We start from the raw sequence: 18,385 nt of genomic DNA, 5'->3' as shown, positions 1-18,385 counted from the left end.
GTTGCTTTGGCTGGTATAATCCCAGAGTTGAACACAATAAGTCCACTAAGTCCATTAAGACTTGTTGGTAAAGTAAAAGCTTATTATATACTGACACGACTGAATATCTACCCAATAACCAGTACATTTTTATACTTCGGCTGAAGTTCTTCACCAGTGTTTTTTACCTCAGTTTCAAATCAAGGGTCATGCCAAGATATTTGGCTACATTTCATTTTGGCAGTGATATCCGCAAATATAGCAACATTTTCATTGCTATTTGTTTTTATCGACTTTTTTTAAAAATAAATCTAGTAAATTTAAATACTTATTTTACTTATTTAAATACTTTATTTGAGACACTTTATATCTTTTGTCGAGCAGAGTGTTTGAGATTTAGAAAAAAGCTTCGTGATATTCTATCAAATTATATATAGAATATAACGAATCATTCTGAATAAAATCTAAGTTGGTATATCCGTTATTACATCAAAAAAACGATCTGTATAACACGGAAACTATAAATATTTCGCCATTTTTATTTAAAATACAGCGTCGGTCGAGTTCCTTTTTCCCTGTTTTTGTTTGAACCGTTCTTCTAACATTTCCGTAATGTACCGTTCTCATTCGAACGGATGTAAACCATTCAGATTTCCAAGGAAGAACTTTATAGTGGTGCCCGTTTTACGCATATTTTCTCTGTGATGTTTTCCTTTTGGATTTCTGTTCAGGTTTTCTAGTTTCGTTACTAACTAAATGGTTTTATGATCATGGTGAATCATTGTTCTGGTGGTTAATGATGCTTTTTGTTTATTCTCTAAGTCTTTGATGCAAAATGGCCATGGAGATGTTACGATATGGATATTAGGGATGTTGGCCATCGATATATCGATGGCCAACCAATTACCAATATCGATTTTTTTCAGAAAAACATTCTTCTGATGACAAAAGTTCGATACTCTCTTTCAAAAACCCCAAAAAATTGTGTTAAATAATATTTAAACGATAAAATGATGTCTTCTAATATAGCTGCTAATATTAGATGTACAAATATAGATGAGATTATGTGTTTTAAGTGTTTGTTTTGATAAACTGATATGATATTTATTTGCAGTATGATATCTATATTAGACTAAATAAATAAACAATATAAATAACGTTCATCACAACTGAAGCAAAAAATTAATTGCAACAGTATATAATGGTTTAAACAATATTTTATCAGAATAGATAGCTTATAACATGAAACATATGTTTAGAATGTTTTGCGAATAGTGAACCTAACCAAAATTGTATGATTAATGTTATTAAGTTATTAAGGGATATTATGTCATATTATGTAATGAAACTAGTTATATTTTGAGCGACCACCACTCCTTTGTATATATATGTATATAAATAGAACGAATTATTAGTGTCTTACGCCATAAAACATACAATATCGAGATTTTTTTTATTAGGAAAATCGCTACGTTATATTTTCTTATATTTTAATATGCAAAGTAGGCGTTGGGTATATTATTAGTATTAATAAGCAATTTTTATACAGGTGTGGTATTTAATTATAAAGGATTGGACTATACCTATCTATTGGCCCATACACATTTAGATGTTTTGGTTTACCCTTTCCTTGATTGTACCCAATTAAAACATCTGAGAATATAAAGAATCGAATCATAGTATAATAATTTTTATATAGCATTTAATTCTGAAGTTATACAACGAAAGGCATATTTTCAGAAATTGAGTGGATTTCAGATTATGTCGCATATCTTAAAAACTATACATTCTAAAACAATTTAACATGGATTTTTGTTTCTTATACCCCAAAATACATATATTTTGAGACTTTTACCTTAATCTGAGAGTTAAGAAATTTTGACACTTTTTCCATATATATAGTCGTGAAAATTTGCGATTTTTAGCCATTTTTAATTTTTTTATTGTCATTTCTATTCAGATAATCGCAGGATAATGAAATGTTCAGGGTTTATACAGAAATTTACGCTGAATCGAATGGTAGTATAATAATTTTTATATAACATTTAATTTTGAAGTTATACAATGAAAGGCATATTTTCAGAAATTGAGTGGATTTCAGATTATGTCGCATATCTTAAAAACTATACATTCTAAAACAATTTAACATGGATTTTCGTTTCTTATACCCCAAAATACATATATTTTGAGACTTTTACCTTAATCTGAGAGTTAAGAAATTTTGACATTTTTTCCATATATATAGTCGTGAAAATTTGCGATTTTTAGCCATTTTTAATTTTTTTATTGTCATTTCTATTCAGATAATCACAGGATAATGAAATGTTCAGGGTTTATACAGAAATTTACGCTGAATCGAATGGTAGTATAATAATTTTTATATAACATTTAATTTTGAAGTTATACAATGAAAAGCATATTTTCAGAAATTGAGTGGATTTCAGATTATGTCACGTATCTTAAAAACTATACATTGTAAAACAATTTAACATGGATTTTCGTTTCTTATACCCCAAAATACCTATATTTTGAGACTTTTACCTTAATCTGAGAGTTAAGAAATTTTGACACTTTTTCCATATATATAGTCGTGAAAATTTGCGATTTTTAGCCATTTTTAATTTGTTTACTACCATTTCCGTTCAAATTATCGCAGATTAATGAAGTTTATAGGGTTTTTGATAAATTTTTAATAATAATTTTATGCTGAATCGAATGGTACGATAATAATTTTCATATAACCTTTTTACTATTGAAGTTATACAATTAAAGGTGAATTTTCAGAAAGTGAGTGGATTGCAGTTTATGTCAGATATCTTAAAAACTATAAATTCAAAAGGAACTTAAAATGGAATTTCGTTTATTTCACTCTAAAACGCATATATTTTGAGACTTTCTCCTTAATCCAAGAGATAAAATATAGTCGGTACTTTTTCTATATTCGGGGTTTCTATTTCTCTGTCGCATATCTTTAAAATTTTAGTGTGTACATTAAAGAGAGTTTGTAACTACAAATAAAACGACTAAGAAAAGTTTTAGGACCAATAATCAGAAAGCCGATAACAAAGAATATTTTAGACAACAATCGATCGTATTTTGATTGAAATAAGAAACCTGTAAAATTAAATGCCATTCCTGAAAATGTTAAGAATCCATTCCTGTCGTTAAAGTAGGTTTCGTAACAACAACCATGATAATTGCGAACGATATTATCAATTCATTTTCGATGAGTCGAGAAAATTTCAGATTATGGCTGGTAAATTAATTTTCAAACATATCTCTTAAATGTTAGATCAATCGGTAACGGTCGACGGGAACCCTTTCCCTTTGATGTGTCCGTTCCACGGCTTACTACGATCGCTCGCAGATAGATGACAATGATTTGCATGCTATCCGTAATGACATTATAATGATAGGTCTGACAGTAAGTGCAGGGGATGGGGAGTAGGTTTTTGTGTTACGACATAGAACACTCGGAAGTTCAACACCCTCATATCACATGTTGTTTAATGTTTGTGCCGTCCAGCTGTGTGTGAGTGTGTATTAGTTGACCCATAATATATGTAAGTTACAATCATTTCTAGGTATTTATTAATATTTTGAGAATTTACACAAGTTGACGGAAGTATTGCTTCATTAATTTTCGAATTACGAAAATCAAAAATTTGCGGCAGTGATTTTTCACAAAGTATCATAGTATCAAAGTATTGTTCATCGATATCCGCTACTCTGTGCTGTAAGTGCTGCTCAGACAGATCACCACTCATATGTCTGAACAAGTAGTAATCAGAAGGAGCAAGCACTGGAGAATACGGCTACTGGAGTAGCACTTCCTATTTCTATGATTTCGCCGGTTTTGGAACATTTGGTCGAGCGTTATCATGCTGAAGAATAATATTGTAGTGTCTTTGCTCGTATTTCGACCGTTTTTCGTGCAGTGCCCAGCTCAAACGCATCAATTGTAGTCGATAGCGATTCCATTGATGATTCAACGTTCGAACAAGTAAAAAAAACTTCCCGCAAATGCGATTTCATCGGTACAAATTCAGACATTTTTACTCTGACGCTGAAAAACATTTTTGTTGGAACTCCGACGAAATAACATATATTGAAAGTGATTTAATTCACAGTAACACCATGTGTTGTAAATCCTTTAAAATTAATTTAACAAAAAAGCATAAAATAATATCCGAAAAAAAATTTGGCAAATAAAAATTGGAATATTAAATTTAGAAAGATTAATACGATGGTTCTATGGTGGTGCTTGTTGAGTTGTTTGCCAGAAACTCTTTCCGCAGAAGCCTTCAGCAACGTCAGATGGAGTCTAACATCTCTTGGTATTGCCAGGGCTCGAAATATAAATAGTAACCCCCGTATAATTTTATGGTTAATTTTTTTCCCGTTGATACGGTCGAAATCGTATTAGTCTGAATCGCTTATATTTCGATGGAAACAATTTAGTTTTGCTAGGTTAGATCCCAAGGTTGAGGGCAGATGTGCGGTCTATAATTTGGCCATATCAGATGTGTTTGAATGCACCTTTTCAACTAGTTCATTTAATATTTCCGCATAAATATTATCGATAGCAGCCTTAAGGACTAGTCATGATATCGACCTTGGTGAACCTTAGCGAAAAAAATTGAGAAAAAGGGTAGTGGTTGTAAACGTAAGGCTCTTGCAAAATATCGTTCGAATATTTCGGATAAATATAGTTCGGGTTTATTAATTGTTTTCTAATGATTATTTAATGATAGTGATACTATTATAGTTGAGATTGTTGTAGCAATATAAATTGCCTTTATATTTAATTAATTGAATTTTGAAAAGAAACCAACAACAACATGGTAGAAATAATAAACATTATAAATAGATCGAAAATAATGGAAAAAAATTGTTACCCAATCATATAACATATTGAAACAACTAAAATTATTGCTAGAATACAAGGTGAAGTGTCTTTAAAAAAGAATGGATTTCGGTTTATGTCACATATCTTAAAAACCATATTTTCGGAGATTTTCGTTTATTTCATCCCAAAATATATTTATTTTGAAACTGAAGGATAGAAAATTTTGCCAATTTTTCCATATATATATATATATATATATATATATATATATATATATATATATATATATATATTTTTTTTTTTTTTCCTATTTTCACGTTTTTTTTTGTTGCCATTTCTGTTCAAATAATCGCTGGTTAATGCAATTTACAGGGTTTATGTAGAATTTTACGCTGTATCGAATGGTAGTATAATAAAAATTTTAATAAATATTATTATAAAATTTTATATAGCATTTATAGTAAATTTTTATATAGCATTTAATTTTGAAGTTATACAATGAAAGGTATATTTTCAGAAAATGAGTGGAGTTCAAATTATGCCGCATATCTTAAAAACTATACATTCTAAAACAATTTAACATGAATTTTCGTTTCTTACACCCCTAAGTACATATATTTTGAGACTTTTACCTTAATCTGAGAGTTAAGAAATTTTTACACTTTTTCCATATATATAGTCGTGAAAATTTGCGATTTTTGGCCATTTTTAATTTTTTTATTGTCATTTCTATTCAGATAATCGCAGGATAATGAAATGTTTAGGGTTTATACAGAATTTTACGCTGAATCGAATGGTAGTATAATAATTTTTATACAACATTTAATTTTGAAGTTATACATTGAAAGGCATATTTTCAGAAAATGAGTGGAGTTCAGATTATGTCGCATATCTTAAAAACTATACATTCTAAAACAATTTAACATGAATTTTCGTTTCTTACACCCCAAAGTACATATATTTTGAGACTTTTACCTTAATCTGAGAGATAAGAAATTTTGACACTTTTTCCATATGTAGTCGTGAAAATTTGCGTTTTTTGGCCATTTTTAATTTTTTTATTGTCATTTCTATTCAGATAATCGCAGGATAATGAAATGTTCAGGGTTTATACAGAATTTTACGCTGAATCGAATGGTAGTATAATAATTTTTATACAAAATTTAATTTTGAAGTTATACATACATTGAAAGGCATATTTTCAGAAAATGAGTGGAGTTCAGATTATGTTGCATATCTTAAAAACTATACATTCTAAAACAATTTAACATGAATTTTCGTTTCTTACACCCCAAAGTACATATATTTTGAGAGATAAGAAATTTTGACACTTTTTCCATATATGTAGTCGTGAAAATTTGCGATTTTTAGCCATTTTTAATTTTTTTATTGTCATTTCTATTCAGATAATCGCAGGATAATGAAATGTTCAGGGTTTATACAGAATTTTACGCTGAATCGAATGGTAGTATAATAATTTTTATACAAAATTTAATTTTGAAGTTATACAATGAAAGGTATATTTTCAGAAAATGAGTGGAGTTCAGATTATGTTGCATATCTTAAAAACTATACATTCTAAAACAATTTAGCATGAATTTTCGTTTCTTACACCCCAAAGTACATATATTTTGAGACTTTTACCTTAATCTGAGAGATAAGAAATTTTGACACTTTTTCCATATGTATAGTCGTGAAAATTTGCGTTTTTTGGCCATTTTTAATTTTTTTATTATCATTTCTATTCAGATAATCGCAGGATAATGAAATGTTCAGGGTTTATACAGAATTTTACGCTGAATCGAATGGTAGTATAATAATTTTTATACAAAATTTAATTTTGAAGTTATACAATGAAAGGCATATTTTCAGAAAATGAGTGGAGTTCAGATTATGTTGCATATCTTAAAAACTATACATTCTAAAACAATTTAACATGAATTTTCGTTTCTTACACCCCAAAGTACATATATTTTGAGACTTTTACCTTAATCTGAGAGATAAGAAATTTTGACACTTTTTCCATATAGTCGTGAAAATTTGCGATTTTTGGCCATTTTTAATTTTTTTATTGTCATTTCTATTCAGATAATCGCAGGATAATGAAATGTTCAGGGTTTATACAGAATTTTACGCTGAATCGAATAGTAGTATAATAATTTTTATACAAAATTTAATTTTGAAGTTATACAATGAAAGGCATATTTTCAGAAAATGAGTGGAGTTCAGATTATGTTGCATATCTTAAAAACTATACATTCTAAAACAATTTAACATGAATTTTCGTTTCTTACACCCCAAAGTACATATATTTTGAGACTTTTACCTTAATCTGAGAGATAAGAAATTTTGACACTTTTTCCATATGTATAGTCGTGAAAATTTGCGTTTTTTGGCCATTTTTAATTTTTTTATTGTCATTTCTATTCAGATAATCGCAGGATAATGAAATGTTCAGGGTTTATACAGAATTTTACGCTGAATCGAATGGTAGTATAATAATTTTTATACAAAATTTAATTTTGAAGTTATACATTGAAAGGCATATTTTCAGAAAATGAGTGGAGTTCAGATTATGTTGCATATCTTAAAAACTATACGTTCTAAAACAATTTAACATGAATTTTCGTTTCTTACACCCCAAAGTACATATATTTTGAGACTTTTACCTTAATCTGAGAGATAAGAAATTTTGACACTTTTTCCATATGTATAGTCGTGAAAATTTGCGTTTTTTGGCCATTTTTAATTTTTTTATTGTCATTTCTATTCAGATAATCGCAGGATAATGAAATGTTCAGGGTTTATACAGAATTTTACGCTGAATCGAATGGTAGTATAATAATTTTTATACAAAATTTAATTTTGAAGTTATACAATGAAAGGCATATTTTCAGAAAATGAGTGGAGTTCAGATTATGTTGCATATCTTAAAAACTATACATTCTAAAACAATTTAACATGAATTTTCGTTTCTTACACCCCAAAGTACATATATTTTGAGACTTTTACCTTAATCTGAGAGATAAGAAATTTTGACACTTTTTCCATATAGTCGTGAAAATTTGCGATTTTTGGCCATTTTTAATTTTTTTATTGTCATTTCTATTCAGATAATCGCAGGATAATGAAATGTTCAGGGTTTATACAGAATTTTACGCTGAATCGAATGGTAGTATAATAATTTTTATACAAAATTTAATTTTGAAGTTATACAATGAAAGGCATATTTTCAGAAAATGAGTGGAGTTCAGATTATGTTGCATATCTTAAAAACTATACATTCTAAAACAATTTAACATGAATTTTCGTTTCTTACACCCCAAAGTACATATATTTTGAGACTTTTACCTTAATCTGAGAGATAAGAAATTTTGACACTTTTTCCATATGTATAGTCGTGAAAATTTGCGTTTTTTGCCTATTTTTAATTTTTTTATTGTCATTTCTATTCAGATAATCGCAGGATAATGAAATGTTCAGGGTTTATACAGAATTTTACGCTGAATCGAATGGTAGTATAATAATTTTTATACAAAATTTAATTTTGAAGTTATACATTGAAAGGCATATTTTCAGAAAATGAGTGGAGTTCAGATTATGTTGCATATCTTAAAAACTATACATTCTAAAACAATTTAACATGAATTTTCGTTTCTTACACCCCAAAGTACATATATTTTGAGACTTTTACCTTAATCTGAGAGATAAGAAATTTTGACACTTTTTCCATATGTATAGTCGTGAAAATTTGCGTTTTTTGGCCATTTTTAATTTTTTTATTGTCATTTCTATTCAGATAATCGCAGGATAATGAAATGTTCAGGGTTTATACAGAATTTTACGCTGAATCGAATGGTAGTATAATAATTTTTATACAAAATTTAATTTTGAAGTTATACAATGAAAGGTATATTTTCAGAAAATGAGTGGAGTTCAGATTATGTCGCATATCTTAAAAACTATACATTCTAAAACAATTTAACATGAATTTTCGTTTCTTACACCCCAAAGTACATATATTTTGAGACTTTTACCTTAATCTGAGAGTTAAGAAATTTTGACACTTTTTCCATATGTATAGTCGTGAAAATTTGCGTTTTTTGGCCATTTTTAATTTTTTTATTGTCATTTCTATTCAGATAATCGCAGGATAATGAAATGTTCAGGGTTTATACAGAATTTTACGCTGAATCGAATGGTAGTATAATAATTTTTATACAAAATTTAATTTTGAAGTTATACAATGAAAGGTATATTTTCAGAAAATGAGTGGAGTTCAGATTATGTCGCATATCTTAAAAACTATACATTCTAAAACAATTTAACATGAATTTTCCTTTCTTATACCCCAAAGTACATATATTTTGAGACTTTTACCTTAATCTGAGAGTTAAGAAATTTTGACACTTTTTCCATAGATATAGTCGTGAAAATTTGCGATTTTTGCCCATTTTTAATTTTTTTATTGTCTTTTCTATTCAGATAATCGCAGGATAATGAAATGTTCAGGGTTTATACAGAATTTTACGCTGAATCGAATGGTAGTATAATAATTTTTATACAAAATTTAATTTTGAAGCTATACAATGAAAGGTATATTTTCAGAAAATGAGTGGAGTTCAGATTATGTCGCATATCTTAAAAACTATACATTCTAAAACAATTTAACATGAATTTTCGTTTCTTACACCCCAAAGTACATATATTTTGAGACTTTTACCTTAATCTGAGAGTTAAGAAATTTTGACACTTTTTCCATATATATAGTCGTGAAAATTTGCGATTTTTGGCCATTTTTAATTTTTGTATTATCATTTCTATTCAGATAATCGCAGAATAATGAAATGTTCAGGGTTTACACAGAATTTTACGCTGAATCGAATGGTAGTATAATAATTTTTATACAACATTTAATTTCGAAGTTATACAATGAAAGGTATATTTTCAGAAAATGAGTGGAGTTCAGATTATGTCGCATATCTTAAAAACTATACATTCTAAAACAATTTAAAACTAAACACATTCTAAAACAGCAAACTAACTTCTTCCATGTATATAGTCATGCAAATTAGCGAATTTTGGCCATTTTATATATTCTAGATTTCAGTTTATATCACATATCTTTAATTATGAGAGAGATATAAATACATCGAATACATTTAAAAAAAATATAGTTAATAAATCATAGACCATATAGATAAACAAAAACAACTAAAATAATTGCTATAATACCAAATAAGGTCTACCCACTATTTTAGCGAGATCACACCATCAAGTTTGAGCTGGTGTGAGAATTGTGTGGATCTCCATTTGAAAGAATTCTTGAAGCTATGTCAACTGCAGTTGTCTGTGTGATCTTCTACTGAAGTGAGCTCCAACAGAAGCTTTAGATGATAATAAATCCCCAATTAGGACGAGATTCATCGCATATTGCGTAATACTCCAATTTTTTTCAATTCTCAACGTTGTGTGGACACCTTCTATAAAACTATTTATGAAATGCTTCTGACTTTGATGACCCTCAGGTTGAAAATATGAGAAAAATGTCTGATTAGGCATTACACAAATTCCTCAAATTCAGTATTTTATTGATAAATCAGTATACGAAAAAAACACTGTAGTATGCCGATCGTAAACCATAAAAAAGACTTTTTAAATGTATGTTAAGCATCTTGAAAGTGGCGTTCAATTGTAAGAAACACTTTTATTTCATTATTATTTGAGTGATTGCCATATGCTCCATTTAGTTTAGATGAAAAAGTCGGTTTGCTTTGTGTCGAGTACGGGTTAGTAGGTTATACTTAACCGAGATGGTAATTAGTTTCATTATTAACGTTTCTATAAGGAAAAAATCAAACCTACGATCAATAGGTGGGCTGGCTTCATTCAAATGTGCATCTGCATAAACAGGCGATGCCCACACATTCGTCTTTTGCAGTTTTTCGTATCTCATCGCGTCTTTTGCCCTGACAGAGGACCGTAATTTCGTTTACGATAACGTTAAATCATCCTGCAAGAAAAATTCCAGTTCTACTTAAGGTCAGAATAAATCGTGGCTAACGTTAGAAGGCAAGAAACACGATATATGTCACGATTAAAAGCAGTTTGTTAATAATAGGTAGTACCTATTTGAAATAACTGTTAGAAAGTTCCTCATAGCCAAAACTCCCTAGCAAAATGTGAAGATTATCATTTTCGTAGGTTGATTTTTTTTCTTATTTGATGTTTCCAACGTCGTTTTGATAAAATAAAAAAGATAAAATTCCCCACAGATTGGGCAATTGCCCACAAGTTGGCAACGTTGTATGAGACGACATCTTTTTATGAAACCGCCTTACTCACCTGGCATTCCTCCCTCTGATTATTATTTGTTTCGATCTAGGATTTTTAATGATTCTCTGGTTAAAAAAGTTTATCACATGTAGGAAATTCCCTAGAATTCCGCAATTATATTTAACAAACACTTTTATCGGTATACAGTGACAGCATTTATATGTAAATATTTATTTCGCCTATAAATAAAACGGTTATAAAATGTCGATATGAGGTTTAACACGAGCCCTTTGATATTTTGATAACTATTCCTATTTAGGAACAGATTGAAAATGGTGCTACAACGGTTATAACTTATGAACGTTATTGTCGATTACGTAAATATGTTCGATTGGTACATGTATGACTCACACTGGTGCTTTATAAATCAGTAAATTGCAAAAATATGGCAAGCAACAAATTATTGAATACGTTATTGCATCTCGATAAATGTTTACGATTCATATTACAACGAATTATGTAAAATACTATAAAATACTTTTGCATAATCCGATTTAATGTACTGTAAAATATACAGGAAGTTTAGAACTAGGGATGTCGACCGTGGACAAAAATATCGATATTTTTTTAAATGTCGATATTTCGATGGACATAAAATATCGATACAAAACCACATAAGATGCACTTGATGTCCAAGAGTAGAAGAAATCTCAAAACAAAAGTTCAGTACTCTCTTTCAATATCTCTAGATTTTTAATATCGATATTTTTTTATATATCGATATATCGATGAACATAAAATATCGATACGAAATAACATAAAATGTACTTGATGTCCAGGGAGTAGAAATCTCAAAACAAAAGTTCAATACTCTCTTTCAATATCTCTAGATTTTTAATATCGATATGTTTTTAAATATCGATATATCGATGAACATAAAATATCGATATGAAATCACATAAAATGTACTTGATGTCCAGGGAGTAGAAATCTCAAAACAAAAGTTCAATACTCTCTTTCAATATCTCTAGATTTTTGATATCGATATTTTTTTAAATATCGATATATCGATGAACATAAAATATCGATACGAAATCACATAAAATGCACTTGATGTCCAGGGAGTAGAAATCTCAAAACAAAAGTTCAATACTATCTTTCAAAACTCTAGATTTTAATATCGATATTTTTTTAAATATCGATATATATGGATGAACATAAAATATCGATACAAAATCACATAAAATGCATTTGATGTCCAGGGAGTAGAAATCTCAAAACAAAAATTCAATACTCTCTTTCAAAAACTCTAGATTTTTAATATCGATATTTTACTTTACAACTAAAACTTCGATACTCTCATTATGGATACTTTGAAAAAAATATCGATATTATTTCGACATCCCTATTTACAACAATGATTCTCAACCTTTTTTCTTTTCTTGTAATATAATAATACCAAAACATTCTGGCATATTAATAACAACATAATTTCATGTTGGAGCCTCACTTGAATACATTTTTTCACTGCCTTGAGAATGTCTGAATTTGTACCGAGTAAATCACATTTGCGGGAACTTTTACTTTTTTTACTTGTATTTTAAGAAAAAGACAGCTGAAGGTCATCGAATGCTGTGTGAAGCTTATGGCAAAAATACTTTTAAAAATGATAACGTCAAAGCAGCCAAAACAATTTGAAGGCGCTGATTTGAAGACATTACTCGATGATGATCTGTATAAAATGCAAGAATTGCTGATTTTTCACAATAAAGCTTCAAATTTAAGAAACTGTCATATATAATAGTTTTATTAAAGCATTTTATGATTGTTTTAAAATTAAAGCTTATTTATTAAAAAGCAAAATTAGTTCTCCCTCTTCATTAAAAATTTATTCATGTACAGGACTTATCCGTTATCACAAATGGATTCTGAACCCAATCAATATTGTTGTTGTCTACATTTGAGAAGTGATAAATGACAGTTTTATTGAAGTTTTTTTTTAATCGAGTCATTTATCAGTTGAGCTTAACATAAGATAAGATAATTAAGTTTAGTTAGTTTTCCCAATTTTTAACGTTGAAGCAATACATCTTCTGGACAGCACGCAGGAAATCACAAGATTGAAGCGGACCAAATTTCACGAACTTGTATATAAGTTTTACTCTTAAACCTAAGCAGTTTAATTTTATTTTAACATGGGAAATACATATTTGATGTATTTATTGATTACTCGTCTTCCTTGTGTATTATTGCAACAATAGTAGTAAATTAAGATTGTACTGAACATATCTCTAATGTAAGATGTAATTAATTAAAAAAATCAATGTAAAAACAAGTGAAAATCAGAAGGAGAAATGTCTTGTGTATATGGTGGACGGATTGACATTTTCCACCTAAGCAGTAGTGAGCATGAAACATTCTATTTGATGAAATGAAGATTCAGGAAGAACATTCTTCAATAAGAAACTGACTTCTTTCATCACAACAATGCTAGACCATATATTTCTTTAATAAACCGGGAAAATTGAAAGAGATTGGCCTCAAAGTTTGGATACATCCACCGTATAATCCGGATTTTATCCCGTCTGATGACGATTTGCTCTAATCTCTTCAAAATTTAGCTTCAATACAATTCTGAGAAAATCACTTGGTTCAATTTTTCACACAAAGATCTCTGAGAAATTCTACCGTGATTTAATTATATTTTGATCAAAGAAGTAGCAAAATATTATCGATTAAAATGACACGCACATACATCATTGATGGGTCTTCCCCTAAGTTATGTAATATTTGCATCTTTCTTTCTATTTCTATTATTTCTATTATAGGAATGTTATTATATTTTGAGAATCAAAAATTTGATTTATTTGGAGGTAAAAATAACTTTTTGTCGGAAATTGAATGTGTACAATAATAGCAGTACATTATCTACATTAAACGTTCCATATTTTGCAGCTTGTTTCAATATTTACACGTATTGCGATAATATCAATGTGAATCATGAGGTTATTTAAATAATAGTCATGGTATAAAGATTTTTTTCGGTTTAAAAAAGAAAATGCACCTATAAATAAATGGCCCACCTGTCAATCCTGAGAATATTATAGAAACTATAATATTTGTAGGAATAAAAATGATGTAATTTTTTTTTCTTTAATTTAATTTATTCACCAATTATTTTAAATAGCGTTACCGATTTCTTCATTTCCTTCCGTAACTAATTAAAATATCGGGGATTAAAAACACCGAACGAGTTTAATTATTAAGTTTCGGTATAGCATATACAAAATTTAGGATGAGCTTATAACGTTGCCGCTGAAATCGGGAGAAAGTGCAAAGGCAAAACTTGAAAATTTGTAAGCTCGCCAGTTGAATAAAGTTTGTACAAGCACAACGGTTACTAGCGAGAGAGAGACAACAGTTGTCGGTTAGTTCTTCAGTTAAGAACAACAAAAAAACATCAGGTGTGTTTTAATTTTCAAAGAATTACTCAGATAAAGTTGGCCACTATTTGAATGATCTATTAATGGTATTGCTTAAACCAGTGGTAATTATTACGTAGACATTCATCTGGTGATTTGTGCCTGTTAAAATATATGTGACTCATTTACATACACGGTGATATTATATTGGATATGGAGTAAACATGGTAAGAAACAGATTTTTTTTCTCAATAAATTTAATCTTTTCTTGCGGTTTTCTGCAATATCTAAAATATTATTCACATTTATTTTAAACATATAATGCTCAAGATTTATCTTGAAACAAAAAAAACCTTTTATCTCGCCAAATCAAAATCTCTTGGTAACTATAATTACTTAATTTATCGTTTTAACGAATCCACTAAATCATTGCACGAAAAAAGTTACAAAATTTCTACTGTAAATTAGTAATAACGTCTTTGTTTCTTTCTTTGATCTAAATGTTTTATCTCGAAAAAAGAAACGCTTAATTACAATTCTTTTATCTGATGATGATGTTGATGATGTCGGTGTTCTGATTCTGTAACCCGCTCAAATGGTTTCTGTATAAAAATAGTGATGATGTTATGTATGATTTAGGTTAGGCCTCAAGACATCTAATTAATTTTCTTGTGGTTTCGTATTATAAAAAACATTCGGTGAACCGTTTTAATTTTTTTTTATTAATATTTTCTTTTTGAAAATGACAGGAGGTTTAGAAAAGTTTTTTCTCATTGCGTTTTGTTGTTAGAATCGATTGGTTTGACATCATGAAACATGTTTTTCAATTGTTTAATTGTAACATATATTTTTTTATCATTAGAAAGGTGAAATGGTTTTAGTATGAGAAAATTTTAAAAATTAACATTATTTTAACGAGTTTCTAGATAATTTCCAATTGTTTTATTAATTACCACCGTGACTACCGACTAATTAAAGATTATTTCATTGTTCTTGCAGTTGCTGTGCTCTTTATCATATACAGTTTATTTAAAAAGAATATTCTTATATGTCATTGAATTACGATGAACGTACTTTATCGATAAACATGTAGAAGTACTGTCAGATGACGTCAATTAGTAACAAAAAACTAGTACTCCTAACCTCCAAACTTTACATGCTAAAATTGCATGACAATATGATGTTTAAGTCAGAACAATTTTCAACAATGATCAAATTTTGAAGGAATTGAGCTTCAAATTAATTTGCTGTCACTCGTATAATCCAGATTTGAGCCCTAGTGAGCACTGACCTTAAAAGAATGCTTACAGGGAAAGAGAAAGGATTGATTGAATATCGTATTCTTGATTATTAAACAAACTAATGATTTTGTGACTAAATAAAGGAAGTATATATTGTTTTCATGAAAAATTCAACAAATTATAACAAGATCATTGCTAGTGCAATTATCTCGTTAATTCAGATCGTGACTACATAACTAATTAAAGATGATTTCATACCGTGGCAGACTTCTTTCGGGTGAAAATAGAACAGCTTATTATCTAGGTCTGCGCGTTAACTTTAAAGGAAAAATTGCATTTAAATTAGTTATAATTTACGGTATCCGATGAATGAACAAAAAAATTATTGTGTAATACTGGCGACCTTAAAGTTTTATTAAAGGTAAATTGTGGTACGTTCACCCGTGTAAAATTGACATTAATCCCGATTCATTGTTAATCAATGATATATTAAAATAAATTGTTGAAAGGGTATTGAGCCGAACGTCAGGCAAAGGCAAAGTTCTTGCGTTTTAATATATTATATAGGTTATGTAAAATATTATGTAACATGTAGGATTTCTTAATTGGTATTATGTTAATTTCGGCAACCAAAATATTATGTAATTTTCCAAGGTCCTATGCTTTTTTTATCCGTAATTATCTTTATATGTTTTTTTTCTGACGTTTTGGCAGAATATCTCTCACCTTCTTCAGCTAGAAATATTATTTGCCAAAAACTATTTGAACTTTAATACTTACATAAGAAATCCTACCCCTTTCATCGTACTTTGCTTCCTCCGATTATCATTTGCTTTTTTTAATGGAGAAACAATAAGCAGATTTTAATTTCTGAGTTAAAAATGTTGTTCATGATCATAATAATAGGAACAGAAGCAGTGAATAATTAATAATAATAATAATAATAATTAATAATTAATCTGGTATATTTACACAATTTTTTCATTTATGGATACATTCACCCAATGTAGAAAAATAAATACTTCATACGATGACTAAAACTCGAGAAAATCAAATGTCAATCACACAAAGACACATTTTTTTGCAATTTATTAAGTGGATTATGTTATATAAACGTTCCGTATCATGTGGGTTTGCTTCATTAATATTAAAAATTTTATGTTCTATTTCCTTTTGGTAACTAAAACCAAATATCTTCAACCAATGAGAAATGAAAGTCTGCCATGCGAATATATAGAGCAAATTAATAAAACATTTTTATTTATTCGATAAAAATAAATCTTCTAATGACAGCTACAATATATTAAAAATGCCGGCTTGGTGGCGTAGTGGTGAAGGCGATGAGACGGTCCTCTTACTGTTGCCATAGCCGCGGGTTCGAATCCTGCTGGGGCATGATCGAATTTATGTTTGTGATTGTTTAAAATTTGTTACTGTTCTAGGCAAGAGTGTAAAATCCGAGAAGGAAAATGATCCCAGTCACGCCAGTAACCAGGCTGGGTAAGACCGGATGTCTTCTGGGATGATTTCTAAAGTTGGTCACTCGCCAGTCGGTTTAATGCCGAGGACCGTGGTTCAGAGCCCACGTTAAACTTTAGGCCCAGTCCAGATAAACCCCTAGTTGGTAAAAGGAGACTTCAAAATATATATTAAAAAAAATATGTTAAAAATAAAATTGTTATTTCACTCTGGCTGTGTTAAGAGATGAAAAAGAAAATGTAACGTTTTATAAAACGAATTAATTTGAATCGGAAAAGGCAATTAGTTTTTGTTCGAAGTTTCGTATAATCGTTAGCGTAGCATCAGATAACTAACACCAGGCAAGTAAATTGTGAAACGTATATTTAAAAATTTTGCGTGAGCTTTTTACGGGATAAATGCGTTTTAAATTGATCCGTTTTAGATCATTCATCACATTACAAAACGTTTATTATGCCATGATATCCGCAAGGGGATTTTTAATAGGGTTTATGCAACGGGAATCTTTGATTATGTTTCAACATAGGCAGTCGTTAGCCTTAATATTACAATTGTGAATTAATTTTAAAGGTTTATGAGAGAATAAAGTTCGTTTTATAAAATCCTCAACATTAATACACATTTCGAATTTTTTTTTAGCAAAACTCAATCATATTAGTTTACGATCTATAAATATATCTAGTTGTAACTGTAAGATAATACATGTTGATAGATAAGGAGCTATGGCTTCGGTAATTTATCCTTAGTTGTCCCACATTTCGAGTTTGCTTGCTATATAATCGATACATTCAGCTCCTTTTGTAATATGAACAAAAACCTATTATTTTGATAAAACTCTATGAATAATATTAACAAACATAAGTCTCTAGATCTAAAATGTCATTTAGATAGTTACCACATGGGAATAATGCTGCCCTTGTCATACAGAAATGACACGTTGTTAAATCAGATGAATGCAGCGGGTCATTGTTGATTGCCTTTGAACAGATTTTTGTTAAAGTACTTATAGACGAATCCATTGTAGAAACAAGTGAGAAAATTGAGAGAGAATGCTTGGACGTTCGTTTTGATGGTGGTATTGAGTTTGAGTGATGATAAAATATCTCAATTGGAATGAACTATTTTTAAACAGTCCTGTT

At 29.1% G+C, this 18,385-nt stretch overlaps 1 protein-coding gene across 1 annotated transcript in view; it reads left to right on the top strand.

Annotated features, from left to right (window-relative positions):
• klar (klarsicht) overlaps positions 1 to 18,385 on the top strand; it is a 193,451-nt gene that overhangs the window by 121,373 nt on the left and 53,693 nt on the right. The window lies entirely within an intron of this gene.

The sequence above is a fragment of the Rhynchophorus ferrugineus genome, unplaced genomic scaffold (genome assembly GCF_030347505.1).
Source record: "Rhynchophorus ferrugineus isolate W39M unplaced genomic scaffold, kcgeb_rfMv2 rfM5, whole genome shotgun sequence".
NCBI lineage: Eukaryota > Metazoa > Arthropoda > Insecta > Coleoptera > Curculionidae > Rhynchophorus > Rhynchophorus ferrugineus.
The sequence above is the reverse complement of the archived record's forward strand: the minus strand, read 5'-3'. Positions and strand labels throughout refer to the sequence as shown.